This window comes from Mytilus trossulus, chromosome 14 (assembly GCF_036588685.1).
Source record: "Mytilus trossulus isolate FHL-02 chromosome 14, PNRI_Mtr1.1.1.hap1, whole genome shotgun sequence".
Taxonomy (NCBI): Eukaryota; Metazoa; Mollusca; class Bivalvia; order Mytilida; family Mytilidae; genus Mytilus; species Mytilus trossulus.
The window spans coordinates 6,685,719-6,708,796 of NC_086386.1; the positions used below are offsets into that span (position 1 = coordinate 6,685,719).

General features: G+C 32.3%; 2 long non-coding RNA genes across 2 annotated transcripts; one reads left to right on the top strand and one right to left on the bottom strand.

Moving 5' to 3' along the window:
- Positions 1-3,112: 3,112 nt before the first annotated feature.
- On the bottom strand, positions 3,113-12,006 carry LOC134697266 (uncharacterized). The gene is made up of 3 exons (XR_010103089.1): positions 11,861-12,006; positions 6,146-6,197; positions 3,113-3,636 (listed from the first exon to the last, which is right to left on the bottom strand). It is a non-coding gene; the product is annotated as an uncharacterized LOC134697266 (long non-coding RNA).
- A 2,138-nt stretch (positions 12,007-14,144) lies between these two features.
- On the top strand, positions 14,145-21,540 carry LOC134697267 (uncharacterized). Its single transcript, XR_010103090.1, has 3 exons — positions 14,145-14,378; positions 17,340-17,598; positions 21,419-21,540. It is a non-coding gene; the product is annotated as an uncharacterized LOC134697267 (long non-coding RNA).
- The last annotated feature ends 1,538 nt before the right edge of the window (positions 21,541-23,078 follow it).

Sequence of the window (23,078 nt, forward strand, 5' to 3'; positions counted from 1 at the left end):
ATACATCTCTGTCTTATTAAGAATCTATATCGGTACAATTTATCGATGTTACAATTTTTTCTTTAAAAAGTTGTTTTTTATGTAATAAGGACACTCTAAACCAATTTCATTTTGAGTGAACAAGTTGTATGAATAACAACAGTCATAAAAAGTATAACTTTGTTTTGGTTTGAAATGTCCTTCTTAGGGGATTCCATGTTTTTCTCACCTAAAAACACCTGAAAATCCGCATATTAGACTTTCATCCTTTTTTAGGGTCAAATTAACTTTTGATCACACATGTCATAATATATGTAAATCGAGATATTGATCAAAAAGCATTTTTATTTTTTGTTTTTATAGTAAATTTTATTCTTTCGGCACTTTTTGAAATTGGCCCTTCTATGAAAAAAATCATCGATAAATTGGCCATACCTCTTTCTTTCAGTGTTGTTTTTTGTCAAAGATATAAATGGCAGATGTTAACTTTGTTTATACCTAAGTCTAATTAGAACATTCATTAAGAGCCAATCCGTCAGAAAACCATGCAATATTCAGAACATCTTCCAAATCATCTATCCCAACTTGACAAATCTTTATACATCATTTTCATACTTGACAACAACAAAAAAAGAATTTTACCGCTTAATTTTTCCCAGAACTGTATCTATTTTTAGTAACAGCCTCTTTGCATACTTCTGTAAATTCATTATGAAACCAAGGAAAATTCCAACCTTTTTATGCTTTTTATTAAGAATTACCGAGAAGCATATTAAATGGTGTAGTTGAGTTTTAGAGTAATATCAGCTGAAACCCATCCATTTTACTACATTAATTTAAACGATTAGCACCTTGTCAGGAGCACGGACCCGAAGGCGTTTTTTTTCATATACGAATTTACGTGGTTTTCATTTGCTTCAAACTTGCAAGACCCATTCCGCATATGTTTGAAACTTATATTAGGTTTAAGTCAGTCTGATTAAAACCAGCCCGACTCCCTACTTGCGTTTACAAACGCATTGGATGGTGGGGGATGGTTTTAATCAGACTGATGAACTCTTACACTTAAAATATGTATGAGAAAAACTATGTATTACTAGGAAAAATCATTAATCTTGCCATATTGTTTTATTTAAAGCAGCCAAATATGCCATAAAAGGCTTATTTTTGCTGTTTTCGGGCAATTGTGTGGTAATTTGCATTACTAAGGTACACCAATGTGCCAAATGTGAACTCTTTTAGCAAAAATGACATCCGGACGGTTTGGTATGGTTTTCTGGCAGATTGGCTCTTAATTATAGCTAATTATAAGCTAATTATCCATACGCACCAAACGCATATGTTTTGTTTCACACATAGGTTGTAAAGTCTATTTAAATGAGGTAAGAATCTAAGCTCTGAGCCTCCTCGTTGGGTTTTTGATTACATTATTATTTGGTCGGTGTTTTAAGTTTGATTACTAACCAAATATTTCATGATTACTTGATGATCTAAGACTGTTCTTTTGATTAATTGATTACCGAGTTTAAACAAAATTAGAATCAAAAGATAAAAGAGATCATCATTTTATTCCCTTATTGCGTTATAGGAATAGTTACATCCTAGTCAGATAATGTTGAACAGATTTCTAACGGATGACAGGTTAGTTATTTCTTAAAATATGAGTTTCTTCTAACTTCGCTTGTGTAAAACAAAGGAATAATTTTATTGATGTTTATTTACATGTATCTATATGTATCTATAAATAGCCGAAATAGCCTATTAAATGTGACCTAGAGTAGATGAACATAACTATGTATAAGTCAGTATGTAAAAAACACGTAACTACTTAGCTACATTTTGCAATGCGATACATTTTCGCGCATTTAGATTATATATATATACAATTAATCAAGATGTTACAAATGTACATGTATCTACCCGCAATAGAAAAAATTATATATAAGGTTTTAGAGAGGTTACATGTGAACTTCCTTATTTATGACATTATGCAGTGAAATATCTACAGTGTACGTGAAAGAGAGTCCAAAGTAAAAAAGGAAAATCCAAGAATGTCCTTTTTAGAGGTCGATATTTGCTGTTTTGGTGAAAATACCTAATTCTGCAATTTCATATGCTAATATTCTGCTTTTGATGGGTATGTTTTGCAAACAAACAGTGTTAGAAGAAATTTCTTTTCTGACAAAGGAAACACATGGAGAAAAAAGCATCATTAATATGACAATTTTATTGGATATATATATATTAAATTACTATTTATATTTTACAAAATATTTAAATCACAATGAAATGAAGAACAGTAACCTATAAATGAATAAAATGGAAAGCAATAATCGTTCTCTACATTTTGTTCATAAAACTTTCCCGATTCCTTGGAAGAAATTTCTTCCAACAAATTAGAAAACGTATTTTATTCCAATAAAGTATACAATTTTAGTTAGTAAAGTCAACTTGTTCTCTTCATATGCATCTTCGCTCAATTTGGAAGAAATTTCTTCCAAGTAATAACAAACCATTCAAAATTTCTCCCATCAAATATAGAAACATTTGATACATTTAAACATATTAATTTCAATGTTTTAACACAGATCGTTCACTTCATTTAATGTTCCTTCTTGGAAGAAATTTCTTCCAACTAATTAGAAAATTCATTTCTAATAAAAGTGGGCAATTTCAGTTAATAAACTCAACTTGTTCATTTCGTTTTCATCCTCTCTCAAGTTGGAAGAAATTTCTTCCAAGTAATATCAAACCATTCAAAATTTCTCCCATTAAATGTAGAAACATTTGATACACAGATAGTTCACTTCATTTATGTTCCTTCTTGGAAGAAATTTCTTCCAACTAATTAGGAAAATCATTTCTAATAAAGTAGGCAATTTTAGCTAATAAACTTAACTTGTGATAATTTTCGTCCTCTATGAAGTTGGAAGAAATTTCTTCCAAGTAATATCAAATCATTCAAACAAATATAGAAACTTGTAATATATTTAATTTTTTCCCCATTTGTTAAACACAGAAAGTTCTCTTCATTTAATGTTCCTTCTTGGAAGAAATTCCTTCCAACAATATAAAATTTAATGCAATAATAGTTAATAAACTCAACTTGTTCACTTCATTTTTTATTCTCCTATCCTCTATCAATGCTACAGTCTACGAATCTCCCCAAGCGTATTGATAGACCCTCCTATTATGCGGTTGCAGAGTATGACTCCTTCAGTGTATTGCCTCACCCTCCTATTTCGTTGATGCGGGTTATGAATCATCCAGCTGATCATATTTCGTTTGTACACTACATTTACACGTTGACAGTCTGTCTTGTAATTATTCAAACAACACAATATAAAAGTTATTCAGGGTGTCCAATTTATATTTTTTTCTTTTATCTAAATAATTTGTAATGAATTAACAATTGACAATCTCATCGGATAATACTATTTTATCATTTTCACATGTCCTTTAAATTTGGATATCAAATAATTTTAAATATTTCAAGAACATCATTCTTGTTCAGCTGAAGAGATGAATCTAACATTTTCCTGTTGCACAGTTGGTTGGTCAGCTTGCCAAGTTTTGCTATAGCTAATGTCATGGTCTTTTTACTTATTGTTTCCAAATAAACGGTCAAGTTATTGTATTCTAAACTGCCACTGACACCTGGAAAAGAAATATACATACAATTGAGATTGAAAATGGGGAATGTGGCAAAGAAACAACAACCCGATCATAGAGCAGACAACAGCAGAAGGTCAACAAGAGGTCGTCAATGCAGCGAAAAATTCACGCACCCGGAGGCGTCCTTCAGCTGGCCCCTAAACAAATATACTAGTTCAGTGACAATGTACGCCATACTAAACTTCAAATTATACACAAGAAACTAAAATTAACCGCATTCTTAATACGACCACAGAGTTCGAACCCTGAACACTGGGACAAGTATGGACACAACATTCAAGCTTGATACAGCTCTGAATTTGGATTGTGATTAAATAGTTGACACAGCACAGGTTTCTAACACACAATGAATGTGGTATAAGAACTTAAACTTAAAAACTTAAGATTCTAAATTGGACATTACCTATTTTGGTCCAATATCCAAAATCTAAATACATCGTTAGATTCAGCATATCAAAAACCCCAAGAATTCAATTTTTGATGAAATCAAATGAAGTTCAATTGTGGAACATTTAGACTTCAATGTGGACCAATTTGATAACCCGGCCTAAGCATAAAAAATCTAAAAACATGGTTAGATTAAGCATATATCAAAGAGCCCCATACATACAATTTTTGTTGAAATCAAACAAAATTTAATTTTAAACCCCAATTTGGACCAACTTTAAAACTGGACCCATAATCGAAAATCTAAATGTATGTTTAGATTCAGCATATCAAAGAACCTCAAGTATTCAATTTTTTTTTTAAATCAAGCAAAGTTTAATTTCGGACCCCGATTTGGACCAACTTGAAAACCAAATAATCAATAATCAAAAATCTAAGTACATGAACATGTTAAGATTCAGCATATCAAAGAACCTCAAGTATTCAATTTTTTTAAAAATTAAACAAAGTTTAATTTTGGACCCCGATTGTGACCAACTTGAAAACCGGGCCAATTATCAAAATTATAAGTACATGTCCATGTTTAGATTCAGCATTTCAAAGAACCCCAAAAATCATTTTTTGTTAAAATCAAACTTAGTTTATTTATGGACATTTTGGACCTAAATGTAGACCAATTTGAAAAAGGGACGAAAAATTCAGAATTACATACATAGTTAGATTCGGCATATCAGAGAACCCCAATTAATCATGTTTTGATGAAATCAAACAAATTTTATTTTGAACCCTTTGGGACCCTTGTTCCTAAACTGTTGGGACCAAAACTCCCCAAATCAACCCAACCTTCCTTTTATGGTCATAAACCTTGTGTTTAAATTTCATAGATTTCTATTTACTTACTCTAAAGTTATTGTGCGAAAACCAAGAAAAATGCTTATTTTGTGCCCTTTTTGGCCCCTAATTACTAAACTGTTCCGACCTCAACTCCCAAAATCAATCCCAACCTGTGTTAACAAACCTTGTGTTTAAATTTCATTGATTTGTATTTACTTATACTAAAGTTATTGTGCGAAAACCAAGAATAATACATATTTGGGCCTTTTTTGGCCCCTAATTTCTAAACTCCTTAAAATCAATCCCAACCTTCCTTTTGTGGTCATTAACCTTGAGTCAAAATTTCATAGATTTCTATTTACTTATAATAAAGTCATAGTGCGAAAACCAAAAAAATGCTTATTTGGGCCCTTTTTGACCCTCTAATTCCTAAACTGTTGAGACCAAAACTCCCAAAATCAATCTCAACCTTCCTTTTATGGTTTTAAACCTTGTGTTTAAATTTCATAGATTTCTAGTTACGTTTACTAAAGTTAGAGTGCGAAAACCAAATGTCTTCGGACGACGACGACGCAGACGACGACTCCAACGTGATACCAATATGCGACCAAATTTTTGCGGTCGTATAAAAATAATACTAGACGTATAAAACCAAGAGGCTCCTGCCTTGGGACAGGCGCATGAATGCTGCGGGATTAAACATGTATATGATATCCTCCCCCTATACATATAGCCAATGCAGAAAAGTAAACCCATAACAATGCGCACATTAAAATTCAGTTCAAGAGGAGTTCGAGTCTGAAGTCAGAAGATGCAACCAAAGCAAAATAAACAAAATGACTATAATACATAAATAACATCCGACTATACTAGCAGTTAACTGACATGCCAGCTCCAGACCTCAATTAAACTGATTAAAAGATTATGTCTTCATCATATGAATATCAGGCAAAATCCTTCCCGTGAGGGGTTTAGTATCATATAATCATAACATATATAAGAAAAACATCACACATGTCAAACCAGCAACTGTTTTTTTTTTAAATATGTGTTTAGTTTCGATGCAAAGACCCTATACGTGAATCAATAATGACGCCAAAATATGCAATCTTTAATGACCTGACAACAGTATCGTAACTATATCACTTCTTAATAATATAAAAAAGAAGATTAATAAGTCTATTTAAAGTTTTTGTGAGTTTCAGAGTAGAATACTGACATTTTTGTGCTTTACAAGGAGTATTACCAAAAAATATTGGATGTGAAATACCTGAACTATAATGATTATCATCTCCGACTTCAACTTCAGCTTATCTCGGTTTCTGAAGAAAAAAATGATTCATTTTATTCATTTTTTTTGGAAAAAGGAAATGAACAGATTAGTATATCTCGCGGTACATTCTATAGGTCTATGTATTTTGGTCGTTACATATGATTTATCAAGAATTGTTGTTTGATCAATTATTGGTGTCTAACACTACTTTTATCACTATTACATTTTGCAAATGCCAGGGCAGCTGTTTTAACATTGGAGGGGGAAATGGGGTACCGAGAAGAGGACCACAAAATGTTGACAGGAAAACTAGCAGTCCTAGTCAATAAAGATGGGGAGTCAAACACACATACCACAACCAAACTTAGATCGACAAGACTCAGTGTTGACAGATGAAGGATACAATAGATGGACAATTTAAAACAATCATCCATTAAAAAGAGTGCCTACAATGAAATATCTCGGTATCAGGTCGATATAGTCCTAACTATAAAGTTTCACTGCAACTATCACATAAACTTAACATGATCAAAGAAACTCAGGCTAATGTCGAATAATCCAAACTGGAAATACATGTACGCCTTACAATCATTCCATACACCAAATATGCTTTAAATATAGTGGATCGACCTATTGCAAATCTCAAGACCAACCTAAAATGAATCTTGAAAATGAGGTCAATGTCAGATGAACCCTGCCAGTCGAACATGTCAATACATGTCTAGTTGACCTATTGCATATAGTATCAAAGAAAAAACTTAACCGGGAAAACTTAAGATTGGTCAATGAATCATCAGAATGGTCATCGATTAACTTTCCAGACCGACATATAAACCTTACAATCATTACAAACACCAAATAGTATAGTTGATCGTTTGCAGGTTTGCTTGTAGAATTAGAAAAAAAAACAACAAAACTAAAATTCATCAAAATCTTCAAACTGAGAAATTGATCGTAAACAAAGGTCAAATAAAACATACCAGACTGACATTTACATCATCAAATATGTCATACATCAAAAAACGTTGACCTGTTGCATATTGTACTAGAAAAACAAGCAAACAACACTTAACTTTAACCACATAACCATGAAAAGAGGTCAAGATCAGATAACATCAGCCAATTAGACATGTACACCTTTCAATCATTGCATACACGAAATATTGTAGATCCATTGCTCATAGTTTCTGAGAAATAGACTTGACCGCGAAAAATTAACCATATTCACTGATCTATGAAATAACGTAGATGACGTAGAGGTGTAGTGAAAACGGTGTGGCGGGCATGTGGACATTCAATGTACGCATAAACCAAATAAAGTTATCCTTTAGTTATATTCATAAAATTATATTACTTACAAGAATGCGTCCATAGTAAGTACACGGATGCCCCACCCACATTATTATTTTTGATGTTCAGTTGATCTTGAAATTGGGTTAAAACACTTCTTTGGCATAGATCATATCATAATCACTAGGGAACATATGCATTACGTTTCAAGTTGACTTCAACTTCATCAAAAAACTTAGCTACCTTGACCAAAAACTGAAGCGGGACAGGCGGCGGACGAACGGACGAACAAACAGACACACAGACTCGAAAAAAAAATAACGTGCGTTAAGTGGAGCATTATAAGAGGTGCACATTAAGTCGCAAGTTAACTTTTTTCAAGTAGTCAACGAAATATGAAAACAAGGTCAAGGACAATAGATATCTGAGACTGACAGATGAACACTTTATAATATAAGGTATCTAAATATAAAGTATAAAGGGTACTTACTACCTTCTGAAATATTAAGTTTTTAATACGTTTTATCAAACCGCTACCGCCGAAGCCAGATTACTTTATCCATATGTCAAGCTTTCTGGGACAAAAGTTACTGGCTCGATAAAAATGGTGTGTTTCAAGTGAAAGTGTTCTTGTCATAAGACAAGTAAAATTAAAAAAGGAAATTGAAAGCAGCAGGTTATGGTTTGATCCTTGTCCATGTAAAACTTAAAACACGAAAATTGGCATTTGCTGTCTTTCCGCCAATTCGAGCAGAAGGCATTGCGTAATAAGAGCAAACATGGTGTCCAGGCATGCTATTCATATCTTCTAACTTATGTTACCTTGTGAAAAAGCATATCAAATATCTGGCTCATCATGCCAGTTAGTTATAATTACACTCATCAGTCATCATAAACCTTAGAAGAGAACAACTGTGGCGGAGAGATCTGGCTAAAAAAATAATGTTCTCAACAAATAGATGTGTGTCCAAATTGACTGACATCTTATGTAAATGTAACAATATATTGAACAGGGTTGGCAAGTATTGCCAAGTCCAGAGGGAAATATATGTACTCAGAAAACCAGAGTTTTAGTGATTAGTATCAATATGAAGAGGAATCAGCGATCATTTTAAAACGCACTGATAAATATACAATTTCTTATATACATGTATGTATATTATTAGTTATCTTTGTGTAATCAGGGGTGTACAAAATTTTACACCGTTGTTAAAAATTCATACACCCTGAGGCGCAGCCGAATGGGTGTATGAATTTTCAACAACGCTGTAAAATTCCGTACACCCCTGATTACACCAAGAAAACGAATTTATTTCTTATGAACAATTCCTTTACTCATTTTGAAATCAGGATGTAAAATTGTAAAAATGGTTATGAAAAGTTTCCAGCGTAATATTTTTTCAATGTCCATGCTGCTGCACATTGTCAAATACTTTTTTACTTTATTTTTGGAAAAATTCAGAAAATTTTTGTGTTCTTTTAAGTTTACAAAAAAAAAAAAAAAAAAAAAAAAAAATTTTTTTAGCATTTTCTTATTATCATTAATTTTCTTTCTTTTCTTTTTTTTTTTCTTCTTTATTTTGGCAAAATTTTATATTTCAAATTTTTTTGGCAAAATCTCATTTTATTTTTAAAATTGGCAAAATTTTATTTATCCCGGGTGAACCAGGGTGGGGTGTTATTTACACCGGGGTAGTCAACCAATCAGATTGCAGTATTTTTTTCTGCATAAGAAATAAGACAAAATAAACTTATTTTTGAGAGAATTTATCTAAAGAGTATAAACTGGAAAAGGTAAATATCCAGCAGCTCTTAAGACATACACAAAGACATGCGCGAGGGGGCGGCAGTACTTGAGGGTTAGGATATTTCCTCTTGTTTAAAACTCTGTTTTCATGGTCTAATGCACTGAGCCGTTACATTCTTTCTTAATTTAACCAGGATCATTGATTTAGAAGAATAAGTAAGAAAAATTCACGACATTTTTTGGTCATTTTTAATAATTCTATTAATTACTAAATCAAAGAATGGAAGTATTATATTGACAGGAACTTCAACGAAACGCTGGCACATTCGCATCCCCCTGATTTCTTTAGGAAAATTAAAGGTTTCGACTTAGTTTTTCTAGTACGTGCTAACTCCTTTGTGGGGTATCTGCGATGCCGCCTTCTCCTGTTGTTAACCGAAGCTAGTCTTATCTACATACCAATGTAAATTAACACGAAATCCCCCGTGGTCATTTGTGAATCGCCACATGAATAACGACATCTGTTTCCAGTTTATAAACATGCCCAAAAGTATTTGCTGTTTGGGAATAAAAAAATTAATTGATGTATTAATCAAAAGTTCAAATTTAATTTAAATACAGTCTTATTTGGGATATTAGAAAAAAAAATCATGATACGTAATTATAATATAATATGCACAAGGAGGTTATAACAAAAATTCAATGTAAACAAGTAAATATAGTAGCCATAAAAAATTCTCGAAAAGAAAATTTGTTTATTGATTTTGTTTTATATCTAAAATCAAACCATTGAAAAGAGCATACGCCTGCTGGAACCCCTGCCACAACTAATAGAATAACTATACAAGTAAATTTTACGTAGTAAAAATATCTTCCTAATCAATGATGCCTAGGTAAGCTTTTCTTTTATATGATCATTATCATTACTTATATTAAGTTTGTCAAATGATTAAAAATATCAACCGTATTTAATCTTCTCGATTTTGCAAATATACGATATGGACTTAATACTTACTATGAGTATTTTCTATACAAACGTGTAATTCAGTGGTTGTCGTTTGTTTATGTGTTACATATTTGTTTGTCGTTATTTTTTTACATAAATAAGGCCGTTAGTTTTCTCGTTTGGATTGTTTTACATTGTCTTATCGGGGGCTTTTATAGCTGACTATGCGGTATGGGCTTTGCTCATTGTTGAAGGCCTTACAGTGACCTACAGTTGTTAATGTTTGTGTCATATTGGTCTTTTTGTGGCTGTTGTCTCATTGGCAATCATACCACACCTTCTTTTTTTTATATGTGTTAAGAAAGAATCGTGTTACGCTCGTAAATGCTTAAGTTGATCCGTAAGCAACTGAAATGTCTTTTAAGGGCTGTTAATCATTCTAAGTGCCTTTTATTACACTCTTAGTCACTAAGACAGTATTAAGATACTAAAAGTTAAATTGATGACGGGGGGGGGGGGGGGGGTAGGACCTTTATCAGGACTCCGGGATAGGGTGTTTTAAGGGTAAATGGACAGAAAGTCACAGGACAAAAAGTCACAGGACATTAAGTCACAGGACAAAAAGTCACAGGACATTAAGTCACAAATTTGATAGGACAAAATGTCACAAGACAAAAATTCACAAATAATTTGTTGACACTTTTTTTAATATATAAGAGATATATCTTGAAATATTTACTTTTTGTTACATATATTCATATTGAAGTTAAGCAAAATTGTCATTATACTTGTAAAATGCAGATTTATTAAATTTTTAGCACGGAAAGGGTATATTTCTGGGCACCATGAAGCCATTTAAGTACCAAGCCACTTTGACTTTTGTTTTGTTAGAAATTATTTGATTATCTTTAATAATTTTTGCAATAAATTTTGTCTACAAAGTTGGTTTATTTGACAATAGTTCAAGAAAAATACATATTTTTTTTAGATAAGCAATTTTAGTTCAAAGAAAATAATCTAAAAAAAATATTTGTGACTTTTTGTCCGTGACTATAAATCTGTGACTTTTTGTCTTGTGACTTTCTGTCCTACATTCTTTTTAAGCTCGGGACTTCGGGATTGACCCTTTCGGGATCCGGGATTATTTATTTTTTTGTATTTTGAGATGTCGGGATTTACTTTGTTTAAATTCGGGACCTCGGGATTTCGTGTTTTTAAGCCCGGTATTTCGGGATCAAGACCCCTCCTATCCCCCCTCATTAATTAAAACATGTACTAGTATTAACTATTAAACAGTTTCAGCGATCAGTGCAATGTTGTCATGGTAATCAAACGAAATTCACGGAAAAATGAAAATATTACTTTACTATTTATATAAGTAAAACATTCTGAATGTCCAAGCTTGGACTGTTATTTTTATCTATCGTAAGTTCCAGGTCTGAGATTCTAAGCTAGTGATTTTGCCTTCTCCAATAATTTTTTCTTTGAACTTTTCCTTCTCTTTTCAAAATCATTAGATTGATAAATAAGTTCTCGTGTCATAATAAGACAATAACACAAATGTCGTAATCATTTTAATAACGATTATGTTTAATATGGAGAACGGCATCATTGACCCTTCGGAGCTTGACTCCTTTCGTCATTAAATAATTTACCCATCTATTTAAATTGTTTCTTCACATTTGTTTGACTACATGTATATATTATAAAGCTACGTGTGTTTACATACCTCTACATGTGTAAGTTTCGACGATTCCTTTAAACGTCGTATATTTAATGCTATCTTCAGAGTTTCAGAGTTTTCATTTTTTTTACCAAGTGGGTTCTTTCAATTTTCCACAAAACCATATCGTAAATTCTCTAAATTCTTGTGAATGATCGAATTACACAACTGATTAAACATGTTAAAGTCTTATATTTCAATTATTCATAACACCAAATCCAGTGGCCAAGCCTCAAGATATCACTCAGCATGACGCTTAGATTTTATAATTTACGACATGTCAATATGCGACTTTGATGTACATAGTCTAACCATGGGTGTAAAAAGTTTTTTGAAATTGTTAGGTTAATTTTAGTTTTTTTTGTTTTAATGCAAACTGCTATTGATATTTTTAAGGGTTGTACGAATTATTAATTTGCTTTCAGTTTTTAATGGACTGTTTTTTCGGACAGAACAGCTAAATGATTGCGTGTCACCAATTGTCGGGTTGTAACTTGGGGACAACTGTTATTCCACACGAATCTAAATAATTTATGCACACTTTGTAAAGAGATTACATTTTATTGATGTTTATTAATGTCAAATATTATAACGGGACTACATGTAGCCGAATGTCTGATAGCAAAAGTATTTTTTTAAACAAAAGTAATCGCTCGCCTTAACTTTTTAAACTTCGCTTCCAAAATTTGCAAAATTATTTTTTATTATATTAAAAAAATTCAAATCGTTCGCTCGCTCGCCCCAATTTTTGAAGACATGTGATATTATTTTTTTATGGAATATATATAAATATGTTTTACTTGTGTCCAAACCATTATTTACTTGTGAGTAAATTAATTAGTTTTGAATATATATATAGACTAAAGATCAAGAATTTGTTGTTTATTATACGTTCACCGTGCATGCATGACACTTATACGAGCATGTTTTATTTATATTTTCAAGTTTCTTTATATCAATTAAAGAATTTCATTTCTCTTCTATTGTCATATAAGTCAGATTTTGATTCGTTTATTCAACGGAAAACCTCAACGTTATGTGTATAAATGATATTCGAAAATTTTGTTTATGTCGTAAGAACTGGTAGGGATTTGATAACCGTCCGATCTGTAAATTATGGAAAGGAGATGAGGAAGCGATACATATAATTATTTTAATAACGATGGGAAATGCATGCCCGTTTACATATGGGCAGAATCAATTTGCGCCAATTGCAGTTTTGAAAAGGTATTAATTGCGCCACTCTCTTTTATTTTGATAGTATTAATTGCGCCAATAAATGAAATGAAATTGCGCCACATTTACCTGTTAATATCTTTTACCTATATCATACCTGTACACGTTTTACCTATATCAAAAACAAGCCAAGACAAAAAAAAATACTCTCACCACCGTGACTTGTTACATGTACATATGATATACAGCTTTTTAAAACACAAGTTAACAACAAGAGCCACTCTAGTTTTGAGGGACTATAAAACATTTTTTCTTCAAATTAGAATACAAATACAAGTCAACTATCATGAGTATAAAATACATTTTCGCTTTATTAAAATTTCATAGCATATGTTGGCAGTATAAAATACCATATTTTCATTTGTAAAAAGAAAGATATTTTTTCATAATCAGCATGATCAGTGTCCAGAAATTAGAACGTCAAATTGTGAGAACTTCTTGCAAAAGAAAAGCAACCGATATGTTGTCATGTCGACCTTCAAAAAAAATAAATTCAAGGCTCTATAAAATTGAAGAAGAAAATTTAGAAAAGAAAGATTAAAAATATGTGCGTTAGTCAATGTATATAAAGAGAAGAAAACTGCATCCTGCTCAATCTAAAAATCAAGAAGAATTTCACACAAAATTGAATGATATTTGTGTTGTTACAAACAAAGATGATGACTTTGTATTGTGTAACGATCCAGAAAGAGGGATGATTTTATTAGGATGCGAGGCTTATTTAAAATTTCTGTGTACAATGTAAGAGAATTGTTTGCTGATGGTACCTAGTCAATCATTTAGTTGTTACATATGAATAAAAATAAATAGAATTGGCGCAATTAGATGATTATTTTAATGGCGCAAATGATACCTACGGTTTTAAAAATTAGGTGGCGCAAAAGAGGTATTGGCGCAAATAAGTTGTGGCGCAAATGGGTTACTTTTTGGCGCAAAAGATATCGCCCTTACATATTAACAGAACTAATATGTTTATCTGGGTTTATTGACCCTAAACTAGTCGTATCACCAAACACATCACACAGTGCGCAAAACGTGACATCACACTGGGTGCACAACATGCCTCCTAACTGCATTTCTTTCATTTAATAGACGGGTGGTATGAAACACTCCATTTGTAAGCAATATTCAATTATTAACGCATCATATGTTTGGACAGAAGTATTCAAAATTTTAAATTTGTGTTAAAAATCGGATGTTTTTTTTATTGAGGAGAATATATCGAAAAAAACTGCTTTCTGGGACGGTGGCTATGATAGCACTTGTGGTTGCACCACATACTGACACGGTAAGTAGAAATTTCACAAACATTTGATACAAGTAATATCTAAAGTATTGTTTATTTTGTATGTGAACGTAACATCTGGGAACCGTATATCTAACATATAAATATGTTGCTGGTAACAATTTTCATATTTCAAATAAATGCGATATATGGTCGTTAGTTTTAATTCTCGTCTAAGAAGCATCAGATCGATTATTCGTGTCGGATTATATATATATATTTTTTAATTAAATTGTTTTTAAAAATTATGTTCACGATTTTGACCGGGCTTTTTATTTTTTTGGTAAGTTTTAGTTCAAAGTTGAAAATTTGACTTCATCTTTTATAAACAAGGAAGACTTCTGGTCAGTTCCCCCCGGTCAATTTTTAAACCTTTTTACGTAATGTAAATACATATTATACATTGTATATTTCTTTATATCATATTATTTTACATAAAAACTATCTTTAAGAACTCTATTTTACAGATTTTGACCAGGTTTTAAATTCGAGAAATTAAGATTTAAGGTTCCAAAACGAATTGCCAGTCACGCTAAGAGAGACTAATTCCGGTCATCTTTTTGGTGAAAAGGCATACCTAAATCATTTTTTGAGCTGATAGTATATTGTATAAGCTTTTCAAATCCGTTTTAGTTATTAATCTATCTTTAGCGGTTCCAGAGATATATACAAATTTCTCCGCGTTTTCCACTTCCGTGTTTTAGGCACCGAGGGCTCCCCTTTTTATACCTATTACCTGTTATCTGTTACTTAGTGTTTATCTTCCTTCTCTAGCAGGAGGTTCGCTTCTAAAGCGTTTTTATTACGGTACTTCTTATGTGCACCCTAACAGATGTGGATTGATTTAACTATTATATACGACAAGACTATAGAATACCAGAGCGCAAATGCTGTAATGTCTCGTCTGCTTTACTTAATATGATTATTTTGATAGTTAATTTTTGGAACGTCTATAATATCAGGTGTGTACTAGAAGTGTCAAATGCGCTTAATGCGCTTAACGTATTTTTGTCCATCTGATGAGCTAAGCCTTTTCAAATGAATGTTATAGTTCCTTCTTATGTTGAACTGTTATATACTACTATCTCAGGTTAGGGGAGGGTTGGGATCCCGCTTACATGTTTAACCCCGCCACATTATTAATGTATGTGCCTGTCCAACATCAGGAGCCTGTAATTCAGTGGTTGTTGTTTGTTTATGTGTTACATATTTGGTTTTCGTTCATTTTTTTATGCAAATAAGGCCGTAAGTTTTCTCGTTTTAATTGTTTTACATTTTCATGTTGGGAATTTTTATAGCTGACTATGCGGTATGGGCTTTGCTCATTGTCGAAGGCCGTACGGTGACATATAGTTGTTAATTTTTGTGTCATTTTGGTCTCTTAAGGATATTTGTCTCTTTTGGCAATCATACCACATCTTTTTTTTTAGATTAGAATTGTCAATGGTTCATACAAAGAGTTCAAGGTCAGATGAACCATGACATACATATCTCTACAAATATTCCTTAGACCAAATAAATGTGTTCTGATCCTTACAATGCATTAGAAATGGACAAATGTAAAAGATATGCTTGGCCAATTAATGCGAAACATAAGGTCAAAAGTATACGAACACTGACTGACAGCCAGACATAGACATCATTCAATATATAAAATACAATTGACGTCATCATGGTCATATATGAAACATGCAGACAGAAATGTACACCATACACGAAATATAATGGCGTTATAGCATATATATATACAGGTATATATCCAAAAGGCTAAACAACATAAAACAAACATTGCTGAAAGATGCATGATAATGAGTTCGATGTAATTTGCAACCTTACAGAAGTCGAAAATGTACACCTCAAAATCATAACAACAGTCAGTTATCCTAACGCTTAACGAATCTGCGATACGGACTTGACCACAACAATGAATCTTCATCCATGAAATAAGGCAAATTCGGGGTCAGGTTAATCCTGTCTGACGGACATGTAGTTTATAGGAACCAATATAAAAAATGTGGATGTCCTATATCTCGTGATAAGTGAGTACTTCACATGACAATAAAAAGCTTCATCCTACAATCAACCAACTATTTTACATTTCATTTTCTAAAAATATTGATACTTTGAAAAGCTTAAACCTATTGATGATGTTGACCTATATAGCTTTTCTCAATACCAATAACAAATATTAATTAAGATATAATTGAAGAATAATTTGAACGTCTTCGTAGCATCAAATCTTTCACGATTCTTTTCACGACCTTCAAAAATGCGGTACGAGATCTTTCACGATCCGAAAAATAAATTTTTGTGTAAATAGTTCTCTATTTACCAAGTTTCAGAGTATGTTTATACAAAATGACAATGAGAACCATTTGATTAATTCAAATAGAATGCCCTTATTTGTATTAAAGTAGGTTTTCTAGTCGAATTTGTCAAAAAATCCATGTTTGTTTACATTGTTTATGTCAGTGCAATCTGTCTTTTGTTGATTTGTAATAACTATGTACTTTTAAAACTGGATATTCTCACATATTGACCATACTGTTGAACCATTTGACAGACGGTTTTATTTTGTCGTAAATTTGTCTGTGTAATTAATCAAATTAGCATATGTATTAACCTTTCATATGTATTCTCGATAAATATCTTTCACGATCGTCTCTCAATACTTGACCGCCGTTAATAGATATTCTATTCTTTCACGATCATTTCTCTCGACAAACCGAATGACACCCGTGAATCTGTTATATCTATACCCTGTTATATCAAATAAACTCTTCATATTGATAATCTATTATATCAGAAAGATAACTTGTTATATCAAATTAATAATTTATTATATCAAATTGTAAAAAGTAAATAAGCACGACGCTAAAAGGCTTCCGTAAAAAATAAATGAAATAGAAAATTTTGTCCATCTAAAAGTAAAACAAATATGTTCTTTTTTCTTTTTTGTATTAGGTGGAAATGCCAGAAGAAAAGAAAAAGACAAATGCAAACTCACAAGGGAAACGGAAACCAACCTCCTTAAATGACACATCATGCTCATCTGGAAAGAAAAAAAACCACAAAACAACCCTCCTCAAAGAATAAAACCAAGCAAAACAGTACTTCAAAAGTTAATAAAGATTGTGGAAAAAAACAAACACATCAGCATAGGAAAATAGTTTTTAAATAAAAAAGAAATGGAAAAAACAGAGCAGCTCAAGAAAAGAATCTGGTAGGAATTTAATTATTCTTTTATTTTTTTTAATAATGATCTGATTTTTAGCTCACCTGGCCCAATGGGCCAAGTCATCTTTTCTCATCACTAGGCGTCCGTCGGCCGGCGTCTTTCATCCGTCGTCCGTTAACTTTCACAAAAAGTTTCTCTGATGAAACTTCTGAGCCAAAATTTAAGCAAACTTGGCCACAATCAACATTGGGGTATCTGGTTTAAAAATATGTCCAATGATCCGAACAACCAACCCAGATGACCGCCATTGCTAAAAATTTAGATTTTGGCTTATATCTCTGCATCCAAATCATTTAGATCAAATTTGACAAGAAACAATTGGTTTTCAGGTTCATATTTATCTGTCCTGAAATTTTCAGACGATCGAACAAGCTGTAAATTGTTGTTTTTTTGTACCTGAATAACTTTGAGGCCTGAAATTTTAGTTGTTATCTTGAATATTATTATTGATAGAGATAGAACTGTAAACAGCAATAATGTTTAGCAAAGTAAGATCTACAAATAAGTCAATTGACCAAAATGATAAATTGACCCCATAAGGAGTTATTTCTCTTTAAAGTCAAATTTAAAATGTTTTCGTACTCTTTAACAAAAGTCTTCTCCTGAAACAACTGAGACAAATTTAATAAAACTTGGCCAAAATCTGCATTTTGGTATATAGTTATGTGTTCGATTACCCTCCTAACCAACCAACATGGCAGACATGGCTAAGAATAGATTGATTGATTGATTGTTGGTTGCTTAACGTCCAGTGGCAAATATTTCATGCATATTCAGGACGAAAACAAATTCACAATAAATACAATAGGTAGGTTGTTATAATAGAGGATAATGGTCGGGGAAATTTGGACTGCCACTGGCAAATGAGGGTATATTGGATAGAGACAGAAATTTTGCCTTGCAACAGGCCACCTACGGACCCCTCAAAGAGTTGTTGCAAGGGTTCTTAACGTGCAAAGAGCGTGGCACTCTCTTTACACGAGGCATCGGATTTAACGTTCCCCTTCTGACCGGACGTGACTGCAAACTTGATACATCCCGCACAGCCAAACGGACGCCCCACTTCGGGAAGCGTTTTATAGAATAGACAACAGGGAGAAATGCAGTTCTTGACTTGTATCTCTGAAATTAAAGCACACATTACAACGGTTGCATTAATTCATGCATCAATTGTAAATAAAAATATAAATGTGAGCAATGAAGCATCTTGTTCTATCTTACAATCACCTTTTGCTAAGTGTTCCGAGAGACTGTACCGAAGCCATCTGGTTAGGAATAAGAGGCCCTAAAGGGTCCTTAACAATCATTTTTCTAGTCTAAGGATAATAACTTGTGTATGAATATTTCTAATGGTTTGAAATTTTACCACAATGTTAAAAACCACAAATAGAAGGTTATGATTCTGTTTAGGGGTTATGGGGCCAACAATATAAGTATGAAGGGCCAAAAAGGGGTCCAAAACCAGCCTTTTTTTCTAGTTTCCAAACAATAACTTGTGTGTAAGTGTATGGATCTCTCTGAAATTGTACCACATGTTTCATGTAACAAAAGGAATGATGGAATTGAGTTTGGGGTTAATTGCCCCAATCATGAAGGAATTAGAGGCAAAAAAGGGCAAAAAAGAAGCATTTTTTCTAGTTTCAGACAATAACTTGTGTTAGAGTGTATGAATCACGCTGAAATTGTACTGTAAGGTTCCAGATGAAATCTTCAATTTGCACAGTGACAGTAACGAGCAATAGCTATAGATTTACAAGCTTTTAGACCACATTTATTTTGTGTCATAACCGATATTACTAGTATGTAACATATTTGACCACATTCCAAATTCAGACAGTACCAAGCTTAAATGTTGTGTCCATACTTGCCCATTTGTTCAGGGTTCGACCTTTGTGGTCGTGTAAAGCTGCGCCCTGCGGATCATCTAGTTTATATAGATAAGACAGTTTTATTGTTTGAATAGTTATTTGGCGGCCCTTTATAGCTTGCTGTTCGGTGTGAGCCTAAGCTCTGTGTTGAAGACCATACCTTAACTTATAATGATTTACTTTTATAACTTGTGACGTGGATGAAGCGTTGTCTTATTGTCACGTTTACCACATCTTCCTATATTTATTAACAGTTTTTATTACTCTGTTATCAATGATTCGATTCATGCATAGTTTTAAAATTTTTGTCTGTTGTTTCTTACACTTTATCATCTTCGCTTGACAATGGTTACAATGTTATGCCCATTTCAACTACACAGCGACTCTGACTAGAATTTGTATTGGACGACACATGATTGCAATTACTTCTTATAAAAAGCTTATCCAATTTGGTGTAGAAAAATCCAGAAAATCAAAATAACATTTAACAAATTATAGAAAATATGTGTAAAAATCTTCACTTCAAGGTCATTAAATTTTCTTTTTTCTTTAAGTGAAAGAGTACATGTAGTCGATGTTTTGAGCAGCATTTTTATATCACTGTACTGCCTTCAACAATGAGCAAACTCCATACCCTGTAGTCGATCAGCTATACAACAGCACGAAATGACAAATGTAAATCAATTCTAACAAGAAAACCAACGGCCTAATTCATGTACAAAAAAGTCAAAGAAAAAAATATGTATCGGATCAACAAACGACAATCTCTGAATTACTGGCTTCTACTTGGGATACACACATACATACAGAATGTAGCGGGGTTAAAAAGTAAAATCACAAAAGTATAGAGCTCAGAGGAAAATTCATTCAGAAAGTCCCTTATCACATGGCAAAATCAAATAAAAAAACACATTAAACGAATGGACAACAACTGCCATATTTCTGACCTGGTACAAGCATTTGAAGTGTAGAAAATGGTGTTTTGAACCTGGTTTTATAGCGCTTAAACTTTCACTTAAACATGTTAGCGGCATCCAAAACCTCTCCGTACCTAAGAAAGTGGCATAAAAGTACAACACTTGAAAGAACGAACTATAAATTCATTTGAAAAAGGCTTAACTCATCAGGTGGATAAATAGAAATACATAAAAACAAAAACACATAGTGGCCATGGCCGGGTACTTGTATATCCAAACAACAAAAAACACACTATCCATTTTTGCGGCATGACCATGTATATGGTTTTGATTTTTATGCAACACTGAAATATCTAGATACAGAAACTGCTACCCATTTTTTCTCTATAGTCTTCGATGAAAAGAAAAAAGAATACCACTGCTACCCTATGATAATTGCATTATAGGAGTAATTGTTCTTTTGTAACATTATTGACCAATTGCAACACTTGCACTCTCTGAAGTGTTGAGGTTTTAAAAATGATTTTGTCCACTAGTATACCATACATTCCTTGAAGCAGGAACCAGAAGGATAAATTGATATTCAAACATTAATTTTGCGTATGAAAGTAACATACAGGAATTACGTTGATTAAGAACTTTCAAATTGTCACTCATTGTTGTCTTATAATGTTTTTGTTGGGTTCAGAATGATGCACAATCACCACATGGCAATCCTTTATTATTTTCTCTACATTCACACATGCTCATTAAACATGTTAAAGGCCCTTAATTTTAATTGAATGTTACAAGTTACAACTGGGACCAAAATAATCATAACCACACTGATAGAAAATTCTATCTTCAACTGCCAAGAGTGTAGAGGAGGGGACTTGATCATATCCCTTAGTCAGATTAAAAATAAAATTTTGTTGTTTTTATGAATATTGGTGTATTATTCTAGTTAAGTTCATGTTATTGATACATCTTTATGTTTTAGACAGAGAACACAATTAGGTTGTACTTTACTTTTTTTTTTAGATAAAACAAAGGCAACAGAGAAACGGAAACAAAGTACATTCTTATGTGAACTAATAATACTATTACCAGAGAACTGCAGGAAGGAGCAACCTAAGAAATTTCTTAAAACTAATTTTGGTTTTTGATCTTATAATGTTTTGTTGATATTGTGTTATAATGCATTTATCTGTTGTAGAATTATTATTTGTGTTTAATTACTTGATCATATTTCATCTTGAAGTGACTTTACATAGTCCCATTACTACTGTTATTACCGGAGAAATGAATGGCTTTGTTTACCAATGTGCTAAACTAGCTAATAGTAGTGTACTGTTAAGCATTCTACTTAGTGGTTGTAGTGCATAAGGTAACACTTAGTACCTATTTTGTAAAATCACATTCTCTTACTTTTGAACCCTCTATGTTTAAAATAGTCAAACAAATATGTAAGCTTCAAAAAGTGATAGAATTAGAAAAAAGTCTTGAAGGATAAGAATAGATATGTTCTAAAAATTTCTTTAACCAAATATTAGCCTGGGAGTAGGGGATAGGAATCGGGGACGCATGTTCACCCCTTCTACTGTACATATGGCCTTTCAGTTTACTGCACATTAAACATAGGCGGATCCAGGGGAAGGGCCCTGGGGGTCCACCCCCCTTTTGTGGAAAAAAATGGTTGATTATATAGGGAATCACTGCAGCATGACTGGAGAGGGCCCCCTCTTAGGTCAGTCAGCACCCTCCCCCTTATGAAAAGTTCTTTTTCCGCCACTGTTAAAAGGTGCAAATAACCAATTCGTCAGATTTCCCCCTCCTTATTGTCTCCCCTTATTAATATTAGATAGTTATATGTATTTGGTGTTTTTCACTATTGTTTTATGTAAGATGTGTGTGCTAGCTATTCAAAATTTAGTGAATTTACTTCAGCTTTTCAGCGTTCAAGTCTAAAATGAGTTCTAACAAACCAGTGTCATGTAATTCATTTGTACTTGTTAAAATGTACTTCATGTTTTTTTAAATCTCTTAAAAGGTAAAGAATTTTTTTTTAAATTTAGAGAAATAAAATTTCCTGTGGGAAAAAAAATAACGCGAAAAAAAAAATATACTAAGAAAAGATGAAGCTTTTATAGGAAACGAAATGACAATTTTTCACATGGCTATAAATGCACTTGGAAGACATTTCTTCCAACCAGTATCACTGGTATCACTGTGGTGGAGACTTTATACAGAATGAAATGATTGTTTTCTTTCTGCTGTAAAAGTTCTTGGAAGAAATTTCTTCCAAGATTGAGTCTTAAAAGGGAGTGACTTATTTGTGTTATTATATAAATATGTTTCTTTTTTTTAATATGTTGTACATTATGTTGAATAACTAATAATGTTTTGGCATTTTTTTTGGGCTAAATTCAATTGAAACTTCTGCAGTGGAAAGATTTTTGTTTGTATGAATCTTTAAATTTTTTCTTACTGTTGTAAAAGTAACTGGAAGAAATTTCGTCCAAGAAGGAACATAGAATAAGTGAACTATCTAGTGTGTTGAACAAATGGACAATAATTTGTAAATATATTTCATGTTTCTATATTTGTTGGAACAAGTTTTGGATGATTTAATATTACTTGGAAGAAATTTCTTCTAACTTGAGAAGGGATACAAAATAAATTGAAAAAGTTGAGTATATGA